We start from the raw sequence: 17,395 nt of genomic DNA, 5'->3' as shown, positions 1-17,395 counted from the left end.
GTTGTTATGTGTCATCATGTATCATGTGGTGTTATTTGTCATCATGTGTCATGTGGTGTCATGTGGTATCATGTGGTGTCATGTGGTGTCATGTCATGTGGTGTCACATGGTCATGTGTCATGTGTCATGTGGTGTCATGTGGAGTTATGTGTCATGTGTCATGTGGTGTCATATGGTGTCAAGTGGTGTCATGTGGTGTCATGTGTCATGTGGTGTCATGTGGTGTCATGTGTCATGTGGTGTCATGTGTCATCATGTTTCATGTGGTGCCATGTATCATCATGTGTCATGTGTCATGTGTTGTCAGTCATGTGGTGTCATGTGTCGTCATGTGTCATCATGTGTCATCATTTGGCGTCATGTGGTGTCATGTATCATGTGTCATGTTTTATGTGGTGCCATGTGTCATCATGTGTCATCATGTGCCATCATGTGTCATGTGTTGTCAGTCATGTGGTGTCATGTGTCATCATGTATCATGTGTTATCATGTGGAGTCATGTGTCATGCATTGTCATGTACTGTCATGTGGTTTCATGTGGTGTCATGTGTCATGTGTCATGTATTGTCATGTGGTGCCATGTGCCATCATATGTCATGTGGTTGTCATGTGCCATGTGTCATCATGTGTCAAGTGGCATCATATGTCATGTGGTATCATGTGTCATGTGGTGTCATGTGTCATGAGGTGTCATGTGGTGTTATGTGTCATGTGGTGTCATGTGGTGTCAAGTGGTGTCATGTGGTATCATGTGTCATTTGTCATGTAGTGTCATGTGATTTCATGTGTCATCATGTTTCATGTGGTGCCCAGTGTCATCATGTATCATTATGTGTCATCATGTGTCATGTGTTGTCAGTCATGTGGTGTCATGTGGTGTAATATGTCGTCATGTGTCATCATGTGGTGTCATGTGGTGTCATATCATGTGGTGTCATGTGATGTCACGTGTCATGTGTCATGTGGTGTCATGTGTCATGTCGTGTCATGTGCCATCATATGTCATGTGTCATGTGGTATCAGGTGTCATGTGGTTTCATGTGCCATGTGTCATCATGTGTCATGTGTTATCATGTGTTGTCATGTGTCATCATATGTCATGTGGTATCATGTATCATGTGGTGTCATGTGTCATGTGTCATGTGGTGTCATATGGTGTCAAGTGGTGTCATGTGGTGTCATGTGTCATGTGGTATCATGTGTCATGTGGTGTCATGTGTTGTCATGTGGTGCAATGTGTCATCATGTGTCATGTGGTATCATGTGGTGTCATATGACATGTGTCATCATGTGTCATGTGTCATCATGTGACATCATGTGTCATGTGGTGTCATGTGTCATGTGTCATGTGGTGTCATGTGTCATGTGGTGTCATGTGGTGTCATATCATGTGGTGTGATGTGGTGTTACGTGTCATATGTCATGTGGTGTCATGTGTCATGTGGTGTCATGTGGTGTCTTGTGTCATGTGGTGTCATGTGGTGTCATGTGTTGTCATGTGGTATCATGTGTCATGTGTCATGCTGTGTCATGTGGGTCATGTGCCATGTGTCATCATGTGTCATGTGTCATCATGTGTCGTCATGTGTCATGTGGTCTCATGTGTCATCGTGTGTCATGTGGTATCATGTGGTATCATATCCTGTGGTGTCATGGTTTTACGTGTCATGTGTCATGTGGTGTCGTGTGTCATGTGGTGTCATGTGGTGTTATATCATGTGGTGTCATGTGGTGTTATGTGTCATGTGTCATATGGGGTGTCATGTGTCATGTGGTGTCAATTGGTGTCATGTGTTGTCATGTGGTGTCTTTGTCATGTGGTGTCATGTATTTTCATGTGTCATCATGTGACATCATGTGTCATGTGGTGTCATGTGTCATGTGTCATGTGGTGTCATGTGTCATGTGGTGTCATGTGGTGTCATATCATGTGGTGTCATGTTGTGTTACGTGTCATGTGTCATGTGGTGTCATGTGTCATATGGTGTCATGTGGTGTCATGTGGTATCATGTGTTGTCATGTGGTGTCATGTTTCAAGTGTCATGCTGTGTCATGTGGTGTCATGTGCCATGTGTCCTCATGTGTCATGTGTTATCATGTGTTATCATGTGTTGTTATGTGTCATCATGTGTCATGTGGTGTCATGTGTCATCATGTGTCATGTGGTATCATGTGTCATGTGGTATCATGTGGTGTCATGTGGTGTCATGTCATGTGGTGTCACATGGTCATGTGTCATGTGGTGTCATGTGTCAAGTGGTGTCATGTGGTGTTATGTGTCATGTGTCATGTGGTGTCATATGGTGTCAAGTGTCATGTGGTGTCATATGTCAGAGTCAGAGTCAGAGTCAAAAACACTTTAATTGATTATTTTAAAATCATAAAAGTATGCTTTGCAGTCACATTTAATCATCAAAAACACAATAAGTTGTTAAAAAACTGTTTTAAAAATTGTTAAAAACAAGGGTTCAATAAATACGCATCTTCAGTGGTGATCAGGGTAACTATACGTCCAATTAATCACAGTTTCAAATTCTTTTTTTTTACAACCATAGAAAAAATGTGCAAACCTTGCAAAATTCATCAATTGATATTTACTGCAGTTCAGTTGTTACAAAACTATTACCTAAAATTATTTTGGTCACTCATTATTTCCATGATGTAGAACCACAGACGGCCGAAGTCTATTTTGCCTGGACCGTATAGAGACTGTCAAGAAGTTAGCTACCCCATACATTACTAGTGGTGATTCCATAAGCTGCAGGTACAATAGAGCCGGTTTTACCTGCTTAAACTCTTTATCCTTTAGAATTGGCTTGATACATTTATCCCTGCCACTCTTAAAAAGGGGGCAGAAAAACACGAAATGCAATATGTCCTGGTCAGAAAAATCATCACATTAGCAGGGAACATTCTCGAGAGGCTTACACCACTTAGCATAATCTTCCATATTGATTTAAATTTAGTTTTAGGTTAAGGGTGATTGCATTATTTCAACAATTTTATAAAAAAAAATGTGAGTGTGTTACTGCAAAAATGTTGATTTAAATTTAGTTTTAGGTTAAGGGTGATTGCATTATTTCAACAATTTAATTGAAATTTTCCTGCAAGATTAGGGAGAGTGGAAGCCTAGAAAGACGTTTTTAAAAAACTACGTTTAGGTTTTAGAGTGGATTCCTGAAAAAAAAAGTACTTTTTTTATAAAAGAAATGTGAGTGTGTTACTGCAAAAATGTTGATTTAAATTTAGTTTTAGGTTAAGGGTGATTGCATTATTTCACCAATTTTATTAAAAAAAATGTGAGTGTTTTACTGCAAAAATTTTGATTTATATTTAGTTTTAGGTTAAGGGTGATTGCATTATTTCAACAATTTAATAGAAATTTTCTTGCAAGATTAGGGAAAGTGGAAACCTAGAAAGACGTTTTAAAAAAATAACTTTTAGGTTTTAGAGAGTGGATTCCTGAAAAAAAATGTAGTTGTTTTATGAATAAAATGTGTGTCTTACTGCAAAAATGTTGATTTAAATTTAGTTTTAGGTTAAGGGTGATTGCATTATTTCAACAATTTAATTGAAATTTTCTTGTAAGATTAGGGAGAGTGGAAGACTTGAATGACGTTTTAAAAAAAGTTACTTTTAGATCTCAGAGTGGATTCCTGAAAAAAAACATGTACTTGTTTTATGAAAAAAAATGGGAGTGTGTTACTGCAAAAATGTTGATTTAAATTTAGTTCTCAAGAGTGGGCTTCCCAAAGGAGATATTATCAGACAGAGGTACTAACTTCATGTCTAGTTATCTAAAAGCAATGTGGAAGGAATGTGGAGTAAACTACAAGTTTACCACACTCTATCACCCACAGTGCAATGGGCTTGTGGAGAGATTCAACAAGACCCTCAAGGAAAGGATAAAAGGTTTACCAGAGAAGCTTAGGCGAAAATGGGACATCCTTTTACCCGGCTTGCTCTTTGCTTACAGAGAGGTCCCACAGAAGGGGGTTGGCTACAGCCCTTTTGAACTTTTGTTTGGCCACACTGTGAGGGGTCCACTATGTTTGGTAAAGGAAGGATGGGAGTTACCTCTCAAAAAGCCTAAGCTAGATGTAGTGGACTATGTACTTGGTCTCCGCTCCAGGATGGCTGAGTATATGGAAAGAGCATCCAAAAACCTGGAGGCCAGCCAAGAATTACAGAAAGCTTGGCATGACCAAAAGGCTGTTCTGGTTGAGTTCCAGCCGGGGCAGAAGGTGTGGGTGTTGGAGCCAGTGGCCCCAGCAGCACTCCAGGACAAATGGACTGGACCCTACCCTATCATTGAAAAGAAGGGAGAAGTCACCTACCTGGTTGACTTTGGAACCCCTAGGAGCCCCCACAGGGTGCTCCACGTGAATCGTTTGAAAGCATTTGTGGATAGGGAGGACATGAGCTTGCTAATGGCCACAGATGGGGAGCAGGAGGAAGAGAGTGACCCTCTCCCAGACCTGCTTTCTCAGAACCCTGATGATGGTTCAGTTGATGGAGTAGCCTTGGCAGGCAGCCTCAATGACCAGCAGCAGATGGACTGCAGACAAGTTTTGCAAGCCCACAGACACTTGTTTTCACTCACACCCAGCCAGACAAACTGGTGCACCCATGAGGTGGACACTCGTGATAGTCTGCCTGTCAAGAATAAGATCTGCAGGCAACCTGACCATGTCAGGGATTGTATCAAGGCTGAGGTGCAAAAGATGTTGGAGCTTGGAGTGATTGAGCCATCAGAGAGCCCATGGGCCAGCCCAGTAGTCCTTGTGCCAAAACCTTATACCCAAGATGGAAAGAGAGAAATTAGGTTTTGTGTGGACTACAGAGGTCTCAATGCTGTCACTAGGACAGATGCACATCCCATTCCAAGAGCAGATGAGTTCATTGACAGATTGGCTTCTGCCAAGTTTCTGAGCACATTTGATTTGACAGCTGGCTACTGGCAAATCAGATTAGCTGAGGAGTCAAAAGCCAAGACAGCATTCTCTACCCCCAGTGGTCATTATCAGTTTGTGGTGATGCCCTTTGGTTTGAAGAATGCACCTGCCACCTTCCAAAGGTTGGTGAATCAAGTCCTTGCTGGGTTGGATGACTTTTGTGCAGCATATCTAGATGATATTGCTGTCTTTAGCTCCACCTGGGAGGATCACCTGATCCACCTGAAGAAGGTTCTGGAGGCCCTGCAAAAGGCAGGCCTGACTATCAAGGCTACAAAGTGCCAGATAGGGCAGAGTAAGGTTGTGTACCTGGGCCACCTAGTAGGTGGAGGTCAGGTTCAACCACTGGAGAGCAAAATCCAGACCATACAGGACTGGGCTCCTCTAGTTACCCAGACACAAGTCAGAGCATTCTTGGGCCTGACTGGGTATTACAGAAAGTTTGTGAAAAACTATGGGTCCATTGTGACACCATTAAATGACTTGAGATCCAAGAAGATGCCAAAAAAAGGTTCAGTGGACAGTTAGCTGTCAGAAGGCATTTGATGACCTGAAGAAGGCCATGTGCTCTGCACCTATCCTGAAGAGTCCTGACTACTCCAAACAGTTCATTGTACAGACAGATGCTTCTGAGTTGGGGGTGGGAGCTGTGCTCTCACAACTTAATCAAGATGGTCAAGACCAGCCAATTGCTTTCATTAGCAGAAGGCTGACCTCCAGGGAGAAACGTTGGTCAGCCATTGAGAGGGAGGCCTTTGCTGTGGTTTGGGCCCTGAAGAAGTTGAGGTCCAACTTGTTTGGAACTCACTTCCTAGTTCAGACAGACCATAAGCCCCTCTTGTGGCTCAATCAGATGAAGGGTGAAAATCCCAAACTGCTCAGGTGGTCCATTTCCCTACAGGGGATGGACTTTACAGTGGAGCACCGCCCAGGGACTGAGCATGGTAATGCAGATGGTCTCTCCAGGTACTTCCACTTAGAACATGAAGACTTATCTGGTCAAGGTTAGTTTAATGTCCCTGCGTTTGGGGGGGGGAGTTGTGTAGGAGAGTATGGTCTGCTATCCTATGGTCACCCCAAATTTTTGCTTTTTGCTTCACTGGTTTTAGACTACTGAGGCTGTGGGCCTGCTAATCAGACCCCCAGCCTGCTGTTCTCTCTCTAAATTACTGATACATGTGCTATAGGTACATACCACAATTGGAAATGGACTCCTTGTCAGCCCCCATACTATGCACTATAGGTGCCCAGGGCATAGGTGCCACCAAGGCCTACAAGGGGCTGCAGCATATCTTTTGCCACCCCTGGCTGGTTCTTAAATTGACACAACTGGCTGATCACTCAGCTGGGGCAAGGTGGTGTAATCACCCCTTGCTTAGATATAGTATACCTATATCTGAACCTATATCTGGACACATATAAACCTGTGAGCCACTCCTATGGCAGGCCTTAGCAATCCTGGAGGCAGAGTGCATGGTTTAATGTGAGATGGAGCTCTAGCATGAGCTGAGCCTGTCTGCAGCCGTCGGGAACAAATCCCTAAGCTGTTTCAGGATAATGCCATACCATATACTCTTAAGTGCATTATAATCCTCGCGGTTATATAGCAACTCTGGTTTGGCTTTATCAAAACATGTTGTGTAAGGTGTCATACGATTTGGAATACTATCCCCTCGCCAGTTCTGGTGACGGGGATAGCATTCCACCCCTCTAGAGGGGTAAGACATGTTACTTTACTTAAATGCGGTTAATTTCTAAAAGGGCCTCAGATCCACAAAATGGATGCTTCTGCCACAGACACGAGTCTGACCCCCTGAAGCTGACCGAAACTCAGCCCAAGGGGCCTGGACAAAGGGTTTCCTGTCGCAGGGCGGTGTTACAACCCCCCAGACAGGAGATAGTAGATTGTAGCAGGGAGGTTTGAAAGAAACCAGACAGTGCCTGGGGAGCACAAGGCTGCCCCTTGCATAATCCGGCCAAACCGGTTCTGGGGCACTCCAGCCCCCGTCCCAGCACGGCCAGGATCAAAGGAAGGGGGTGTATCCACCCACTTCCTGGGTCCCACCCATAGGAGGGGACCTAGCAGGTAATCCAGCCCCCCAGATTCGAATAAGAGTGGGAGCAGTGCCAATGCACTTCAGATTATCCTGATGAAACATAAGAAATGAAACTCTGGACCCTTCGACATCCTACTCAACGTAGAAGACTGAAGAATCTCCCTTGTGGTCAAGGAGTGACCACCCTGTGCAAACAGGCACCATCCAGCCCTCGATGTCTATTTTGTTGCAGTTCCCGCCGGAACTCGAGTGACAGAGATCGACGAGATCAAGCTTGCCTGCCTTCTAACAGCGCGATCCACAGTCCCTGCAGAGCTGAGACACGAGGAGGCGACCGGAAGCGTGGGGCATGCCATCTTGGAAAGACCACAAGACGCTGACCGTGCAGCCCACAAGTGACCCTCGAACCTGTACAACGGGGTTTGAGAAGCCCCAACCCTGAGCCACTCTTGCACCGAAGTTCAGCCCCCTACACTCGACGAGTGCTGCGTGGGGGCCCTTCTGCTTCTTTTGGCTCACCACGTTGGCCAGTCCCTTGCCAGCTGGCTTGTGGCCCCTGTGCCAATGAAACTTGAAATACGACTTGTGATTCTGGTTGCTCCAGATTTGCACCAGCTCCCCTGATAAGGAGCCCCCACTCTGACCCTCTTGGTCCGAGTGAGAAGCAATCTTCCAGTTCCGCGTGGATTGCTTTTGCCAAGTGTTGTTTGCTCCAATCTTGAAGCCGATAGCGCCGACGGCGAGAGCCTGCGTGGGACAGATTGTGACCTGCTCCTGGACTTTGTAGATGCCCCAGAGCCCACGTGACAGCGGAGAGAAGCTCCTTGACAACCACCTGATTGCACCAGACATTGCCTGGTTCCGTCCTGGTTCCACCCTGGTCACTGCTGAGTGACACAGAGTCTGTCCCCTCTGCTTTCAGGTACTTTTCGACTCGAGTCCACCCTTGGACTCCACCGGACACTTCTCCTTCACCTCGCCTGCAGCCCTTTCAGCTCCAAGCACCAAGAACCTGCATGACTAAACCCGACTCAACTTCGACCCTGTGCACCCAATTCCTGTGGGTGAGGTAACATTGCAACGCCGGTGTTCCCACACTGGTACACACCTCTAGGGTCTGTGTCTTAAGTTTTGTTCCTCTAGGTTCAGCGGAAGTGTCCTTAAACTCTAACTTTGTAACTTTTACGCACCATTGGTTACATTGATGCATGTGTGCACTTTCTGCACTGCACCCAAACCCCACGGGCTTTTCCCGACTTCAGCAATGCTTGTCCCGACTGCTCCCTGCGATTCCCTAGGCCCTAGGCCTAACCACTGATCGATTGGTATCTCTTATACCATTTTTTTAGTATATGGTTTGAGTGGCCCCTTGGCCTCATCCAAAATTGTGCAACTTTGTATGTTATACTGTGCTTTTGATTTAAGGCTTGTGCCCCTTTATTCATAAAGAATACTGGGGATTGTTTTTAGTAATAAATACATATATTTTTATAATATATACTTGTGTGGTGTCCTTTCATTTGATATTACAGGATTGTATGTGGTAAAACAGCTTACTTAACACGACCTCTTAAGTTAAGCCTTTAAGGCTGCTTAGTCCATGCTACCCCTAGGATAGCTTGTCTAATAAGGTTGACTTACAACCAAACACCATAAGGGTTGTTTGGACTGATACAAAGTGTTTCCAGAATTGGAAACATTATATATCAGGCCAACTTCTCACAGGTGCCATGTGTCATCATATGCCATCATGTGTCATGTGTTGCTAGTCATGTGGTGTCATGTGTCATCATGTATCATGTGTCATCATGTGGTGTCATGTGTCATGTATTGTCATGTGGTTTGATGTGGTGTCATGTGTCATGTGGTGTCATGTGCCATCATATGTCATGTGTCATGTGGTATCAGGTGTCATGTGGTGTCATGTGCCATGTGTCCTCGTGTGTCATGTATTATCATGTGTTGTCATGTGTCATCATGTGTCATGTGATGTCATGTATCATCATGTGTCATGTGGTGTCATGTGTCATGTGGTGTCCTGTGGTGTCATATCATGTGGTGTCATGTGGTGTTACGTGTCATATGTCATGTGGTGTCATGTGTCATGTGGTGTCTTGTGTCATGTGGTGTCATGTGGTGTCATGTGGTGTCATGTGTCGTCATGTGTCATGCTGTGTCATGTGGTGTCATGTGCCATGTGTCATGTGTCATGTGTTATCATGTGTTGTTATGTGTCATCATATGTCATGTGGTGTGATTTATCATCATGTGTCATGTGGTGTCATGTGGTATCATGTTGTGTCGTGTGGTGTCATGTCATGTGGTGTCACATGTTAATGTGTCATGTGTCATGTGGTGTCATGTGTCATGTGGTGTCATGTGGTGTCATGTGGTGTAGTGTGTCATGTGGTGTCATGAGGTGTCATATGGTGTCATGTGTCATGTGTCATCGTGTGTCATCATGTGTTGTCATGTGTTGTCATATGTCATGTGGTGTCATGTGGTGTCATGTGTCAACATGTGTCATGTGGTGTCATGTGGTATCATGTGCCATCATGCATCATGTGGTTTCATATGGTGTCATGTGTTATATGGTGTCATGTGGTGTCATGTGGTGTCATGTGCCATGTGTTATCATGTGTCATGTGTCGTCATTTGACATCATGTGTCATGTGGTGTCATGTGGTGTCATGTGGTATCATATCATGTGGTGTCATGTGGTGTTACATGTCATGTGTCATGTGGTGTCATGTGTCATATGGTGTCATGTGGTGTCTTGTGTCATGTGGTGTCATATGTTGTCATGTGGTGTCATGTGTTGTCATGTGTCATGCTGTGTCATGTGATGTCATGTGCCATGTGTCATCATGTCATGTGTTATCATGTGTTGTTATGTGTCATCATGTATCATGTGGTGTTATTTGTCATCATGTGTCATGTGGTGTCATGTGGTATCATGTGGTGTCATGTTGTGTCATGTCATGTGGTGTCACATGGTCATGTGTCATGTGTCATGTGGTGTCATGTGGAGTTATGTGTCATGTGTCATGTGGTGTCATATGGTGTCAAGTGGTGTCATGTGGTGTCATGTGTCATGTGGTGTCATGTGGTGTCATGTGTCATGTGGTGTCATGTGTCATCATGTTTCATGTGGTGCCATGTATCATAATGTGTCATGTGTCATGTGTTATCAGTCATGTGGTGTCATGTGTCGTCATGTGTCATCATGTGTCATCATTTGGCGTCATGTGGTGTCATGTATCATGTGTCATGTTTTATGTGGTGCCATGTGTCATCATGTGTCATCATGTGCCATCATGTGTCATGTGTTGTCAGTCATGTGGTGTCATGTGTCATCATGTATCATGTGCCATCATGTGGAGTCATGTGTCATGCATTGTCATGTACTGTCATGTGGTTTCATGTGGTGTCATGTGTCATGTGTCATGTATTGTCATGTGGTGCCATTTGCCATCATATGTCATGTGGTTGTCATGTGCCATGTGTCATCATGTGTCAAGTGTCATCATATGTCATGTGGTATCATGTGTCATGTGGTGTCATGTGTCATGAGGTGTCATGTGGTGTTATGTGTCATGTGGTGTCATGTGGTGTCAAGTGGTGTCATGTGGTATCATGTGTCATTTGTCATGTAGTGTCATGTGATTTCATGTGTCATCATGTTTCATGTGGTGCCCAGTGTCATCATGTGTCATTATGTGTCATCATGTGTCATGTGTTGTCAGTCATGTGGTGTCATGTGGTGTAATATGTCGTCATGTGTCATCATGTGGTGTCATGTGGTGTCATATCATGTGGTGTCATGTGATGTCACGTGTCATGTGTCATGTGGTGTCATGTGTCATGTCGTGTCATGTGCCATCATATGTCATGTGTCATGTGGTATCAGGTGTCATGTGGTTTCATGTGCCATGTGTCATCATGTGTCATGTGTTATCATGTGTTGTCATATGTCATCATATGTCATGTGGTATCATGTATCATGTGGTGTCATGTGTCATGTGTCATGTGGTGTCATATGGTGTCAAGTGGTGTCATGTGGTGTCATGTGTCATGTGGTATCATGTGTCATGTGTTGTCATGTGGTGCAATGTGTCATCATGTGTCATGTGGTGTCATGTGGTGTCATATGACATGTGTCATCATGTGTCATGTGTCATCATGTGACATCATGTGTCATGTGGTGTCATGTGTCATGTGTCATGTGGTGTCATGTGTCATGTGGTGTCATGTGGTGTCATATCATGTGGTGTCATGTGGTGTTACGTGTCATGTGTCATGTGGTGTCATGTGTCATGTGGTGTCATGTGGTGTCTTGTGTCATGTGGTGTCATGTGGTGTCATGTGTTGTCATGTGGTATCATGTGTCATGTGTCATGCTGTGTCATGTGGGTCATGTGCCATGTGTCATCATGTGTCATGTGTCGTCATGTGTCGTCATGTGTCATGTGGTCTCATGTGTCATCGTGTGTCATGTGGTATCATGTGGTATCATATCCTGTGGTGTCATGGTTTTACGTGTCATGTGTCATGTCGTGTCGTGTGTCATGTGGTGTCATGTGGTGTTATATCATGTGGTGTCATGTGGTGTTATGTGTCATGTGTCATATGGGGTGTCATGTGTCATGTGGTGTCAATTGGTGTCATGTGTTGTCATGTGGTGTCTTTGTCATGTGGTGTCATGTATTTTCATGTGTCATCATGTGACATCATGTGTCATGTGGTGTCATGTGTCATGTGTCATGTGGTGTCATGTGTCATGTGGTGTCATATCATGTGGTGTCATGTTGTGTTATGTGTCATGTGTCATGTGGTGTCATGTGTCATATGGTGTCATGTGGTGTCATGTGGTATCATGTGTTGTCATGTGGTGTCATGTGTCAAGTGTCATGCTGTGTCATGTGGTGTCATGTGCCATGTGTCCTCATGTGTCATGTGTTATCATGTGTTATCATGTGTTGTTATGTGTCATCATGTGTCATGTGGTGTCATGTGTCATCATGTGTCATGTGGTGTCATGTGTCATGTGGTATCATGTGGTGTCATGTGGTGTCATGTCATGTGGTGTCACATGGTCATGTGTCATGTGGTGTCATGTGTCAAGTGGTGTCATGTGGTGTTATGTGTCATGTGTCATGTGGTGTCATATGGTGTCAAGTGTCATGTGGTGTCATATGTCAGAGTCAGAGTCAGAGTCAAAAACACATTAATTGATTATTTTAAAATCATAAAAGTATGCTTTGCAGTCACATTTAATCATCAAAAACACAATAAGTTGTTAAAAAACAGTTTTAAAAATTGTTAAAAACAAGGGTTCAATAAATACGCATCTTCAGTGGTGATCAGGGTAACTATACGTCCAATTAATCACAGTTTCAAATTCTTTTTTTTTACAACCATAGAAAAAATGTGCAAACCTTGCAAAATTCATCAATTGATATTTACTGCAGTTCAGTTGTTACAAAACTATTACCTAAAATTATTTTGGTCACTCATCATTTCCATGATGTAGAACCACAGACGGCCGAAGTCTATTTTGCCTGGACCGTATAGAGACTGTCAAGAAGTTAGCTACCCCATACATTACTAGTGGTGATTCCATAAGCTGCAGGTACAATAGAGCCGGTTTTACCTGCTTAAACTCTTTATCCTTTAGAATTGGCTTGATACATTTATCCCTGCCACTCTTAAAAAAGGGGCAGAAAAACACGAAATGCAATATGTCCTGGTCAGAAAAATCATCACATTAGCAGGGAACATTCTCGAGAGGCTTACACCACTTAGCATAATCTTCCATATTGATTTAAATTTAGTTTTAGGTTAAGGGTGATTGCATTATTTCAACAATTTTATTAAAAAAAATGTGAGTGTGTTACTGCAAAAATGTTGATTTAAATTTAGTTTTAGGTTAAGGGTGATTGCATTATTTCAACAATTTAATTGAAATTTTCCTGCATGATTAGGGAGAGTGGAAGCCTAGAAAGACGTTTTTAAAAAACTACGTTTAGGTTTTAGAGTGGATTCCTGAAAAAAAAAGTACTTTTTTTATAAAAGAAATGCGAGTGTGTTACTGCAAAAATGTTGATTTAAATTTAGTTTTAGGATAAGGGTGATTGCATTATTTCAACAATTTTATAAAAAAAATGTGAGTGTTTTACTGCAGAAATGTTGATTTAAATTTAGTTTTAGGTTAAGGGTGATTGCATTATTTCAACAATTTAATAGAAATTTTCTTGCAAGATTAGGGAAAGTGGAAGCCTAGAAAGACGTTTTTAAAAAATAACTTTTAGGTTTTAGAGAGTGGATTCCTGAAAAAAAATGTAGTTGTTTTATAAATAAAATGTGTGTGTTACTGCAAAAATGTTGATATAAATTTAGTTTTAGGTTAAGGGTGATTGCATTATTTCAACAATTTAATTGAAATTTTCTTGCAAGATTAGGGAGAGTGGAAGCCTAGAAAGACGTTTTTAAAAAACTTACTTTTAGGTTTTAGAGAGTGGATTCCTGAAAAAAAATGTACTTGTTATATAAAAAAAATGTGTGTGTTACTGCAAAAATGTTGATTTAAATTTCGTTTTAGGTTAAGGGTAATTGCATTATTTCAACAAGGTAATTGAAAATTTCTTGCAAGATTAAGGACAGTGGATGCCTAGAACGAAATTGATTAAAAATTTGTTTAATTTTCAGAGTGTTGATTTCTGGAAAAAAAAATGTACTTGTTTTATAAAAAATAAATGTGAGTGTGTTACTGCGAAAATGTTGATTTAAATTTAGTTTTAGGTTAAGGGTGATTGCATTATTTCAACAATTTTATCAAAAAAATGTGAGTGTGTTACTGCAAAAATGTTGATTTAAATTTAGTTTTAGGTTAAGGGATTATTTGTATTATTATTATTATTATTATTATTATTATTATTATTATTATTATTATTTGTATTATTATTATTATTATTATTATTATTTTATTATTAAGGCATTATTTCAACAAGGTAATTGAGAATTTCTTGCAAGATTAAGGACAGTGGATGCCTAGAATGAAATTGTTTAAAAATTAGTTTAATTTTCAGAGAGTTGATTTCTGAAAAAAAAATGTACTTGTTTTATGAAAAAAAATGTGAGTGTATTACTGCAAAAATGTTGATTTAAATTTAGTTTTAGGTTAAGGGTGATTGCATTATTTCAACAAATTTATAAAAAAAAATTGTGAGTGTGTTACTGCAAAAATGTTGATTTAAATTTAGTTTTAGGTTAAGGGTGATTGCATTATTTCAACAATTTAATTGAAATTTTCTTGCAAGATTATGGAGAGTGGAAGCCTCGAAAGACGTTTTAAAAAAATTGGTTTTAGAGAGTGGATTCCTGAAAAAAAAAATGTACTTGTTTTATAAAAAAAAATGTGAGTGTGTTACTGCAAAAATGTTGATTTAAATTTAGTTTTAGGTTAAGGGTGATTGCATTATTTCAACAATTTTATTAAAAAAAATGTGAGTGTGTTACTGCAAAAATGTTGATTTAAATTTAGTTTTAGGTTAAGGGTGATTGCATTATTTCAACAATTTAATTGAAATTTTCCTGCAAGATTAGGGAGAGTGGAAGCCTAGAAAGACGTTTTTAAAAAACTACGTTTAGGTTTTAGAGTGGATTCCTGAAAAAAAAAGTACTTTTTTTATAAAAGAAATGTGAGTGTGTTACTGCAAAAATGTTGATTTAAATTTAGTTTTAGGTTAAGGGTGATTGCATTATTTCAACAATTTTATTAAAAAAAATGTGAGTGTTTTACTGCAAAAATGTTGATTTAAATTTAGTTTTAGGTTAAGGGTGATTGCATTATTTCAACAATTTAATAGAAATTTTCTTGCAAGATTAGGGAAAGTGGAAACCTAGAAAGACGTTTTAAAAAAATAACTTTTAGGTTTTAGAGAGTGGATTCCTGAAAAAAAATGTAGTTGTTTTATGAATAAAATGTGTGTCTTACTGCAAAAATGTTGATTTAAATTTAGTTTTAGGTTAAGGGTGATTGCATTATTTCAACAATTTAATTGAAATTTTCTTGCAAGATTAGGGAGAGTGGAAGACTTGAATGACGTTTTAAAAAAAGTTACTTTTAGATCTCAGAGAGTGGATTCCTGAAAAAAAACATGTACTTGTTTTATAAAAAAAAATGGGAGTGTGTTACTGCAAAAATGTTGATTTAAATTTAGTTTTAGGTTAAGGGTAATTGCATTATTTCAACATGGTAATTGAACATTTCTTGCAAGATTAAGGACAGTGGATGCCTAGAATGAAATTGATTAAAAATTATTTTAATTTTCAGAGAGTTGATTTCTGAACAAAAAAATTTACTTGTTTTATAAAAAAAATGTGAGTGTGTTACTGCAAAAATATTGATTTAAATTTTGTTTTAGGTTAAGGGATTATTTGTATTATTATTATTATTATTATTATTATTATTAGTATTATTATTATTATTATTATTATTATTATTATTATTATTATTTTATTATTAAGGCATTATTTTAACAAGGTAATTGAACATTTCTTGCAAGATTAAGGACAGTGGATGCCTAGAATGAAATTGATTAAAAATGTGTTTAATTTTCAGAGAGTGGATTCCTGAAAAAAAAATTGTACTTGTTTTATAATAAAAATGGGTGTGTTACTGCAAAAATGTTGATTTAAATTTAGTAGTAGATTAAGGGATTATTTTTATTATTATTATTATTTTATTATTAAGGCATCATTTCAATGAGGTAATTGAAAATTTCTTGCAAGATTAAGGACAGTGGATGCCTAGAATGAAATTGTTTAAAAATTAGTTTAATTTTCAGAGAGTCGATTTCTGGAAAAATGTTTTACTTGTTTTATAAAATAAATGTGAGTGTGTTACTGCAAAAATGTTGATTTAGTTTTAGGTTAAGGGTGATTGCATTATTTCAACAATTTTATTTAAAAAAATGTGAGTGTGTTACTGCAAAAATGTTGATTTAAATTTAGTTTTAGGTTAAGGGTGATTGCATTATTTCAACAATTTAATTGAAATTTTCCTGCAATTTTAGGGAGAGTGGAAGCCTAGAAAGACGTTTTTAAAAAATTACGTTTAGGTTTTAGAGTGGATTCCTGAAAAAAAAATTTACTTGTTTTATAAAAAAAAATGTGAGTGTGTTACTGCAAAAATGTTGATTTAAATTTAGTTTTAGGTTAAGGGTGATTGCATTATTTCAACAATTTAATAGAAATTTTCTTGCAAGATTAGGGAAAGTGGAAGCCTAGAAAGACGTTTTTAAAAAATAACTTTGAGGTTTTAGAGAGTGGATTCCTGAAAAAAAATGTAGTTGTTTTATAAATAAAATGTGTGTGTTACTGCAAAAATGTTGATTTAAATTTAGTTTTAGGTTAAGGGTGATTGCATTATTTCAACAATTTAATTGAAATTTTCTTGCAGGATTAGGCAGAAAGGAAGACTTGAATGACGTTTTAAAAAAAGTTACTTTTAGATTTCAGAGAGTGGATTCCTGAAGAAAAACATGTACTTGTTTTATAAAAAAAAAATGTGAGTGTGTTACTGCAAAAATGTTGATTTAAATTTAGTTTTAGGTTAAGGGTGATTGCATTATTTCAACAATTTAATTGAAATTTTCTTGCAAGATTGTGGAGAGTGGAAGCCTAGAAAGACGTTTTGAAAAAATTTACTTTTAGGTTTTAGAGAGTGGATTCCTGAAAAAAAATGTACTTGTTTTATAAAAAATATGGGTGTGTTACTGCAAAAATGTTGATTTAAATTTAGTTTTAGGTTAAGGGATTATTTTTATTATTGTTATTATTATTATTTTTTTATTATTATTATTATTATTATTATTATTATTATTATTATTATTATTATTATTATTTTATTATTAAGGCATTATTTAAATGAGGTAATTGAACATTTCTTGCACGATAAAGGACAGTGGATGCCTAGAATGAAATTGTTTAAAAATTAGTTTAATTTTCAGAGAGTTGATTTCTGGAAAAAAATTTACTTGTTTTATAAAATAAATGTGAGTGTGTTACTGCAAAAATGTTGATTTAAATTTAGTTTTAGGTTAAGGGTGATTGCATTATTTCAACAATTTTATAAAAAGAAATGTGAGTGTTTTACTGGAAAAAAGTTGATTTAAATTTAGTTTTAGGTTAAGGGTGATTGCATTATTTCAACAATTTAATAGAAATTTTCTTGCAAGATTAGGGAAAGTGGAAGCCTAGAAAGACGTTTTAAAAAAATACCTTTTAGGTTTTAGAGAGTGGATTCCTGAAAAAAAATGTAGTTGTTTTATGAATAAAATGTGTGTGTTACTGCAAAAATGTTGATTTAAATTTAGTT

The sequence above is a fragment of the Lissotriton helveticus genome, chromosome 3_2 (assembly GCF_964261635.1).
Source record: "Lissotriton helveticus chromosome 3_2, aLisHel1.1, whole genome shotgun sequence".
NCBI classification, from domain to species: Eukaryota; Metazoa; Chordata; class Amphibia; order Caudata; family Salamandridae; genus Lissotriton; species Lissotriton helveticus.
The sequence above is the reverse complement of the archived record's forward strand: the minus strand, read 5'-3'. Positions refer to the sequence as shown.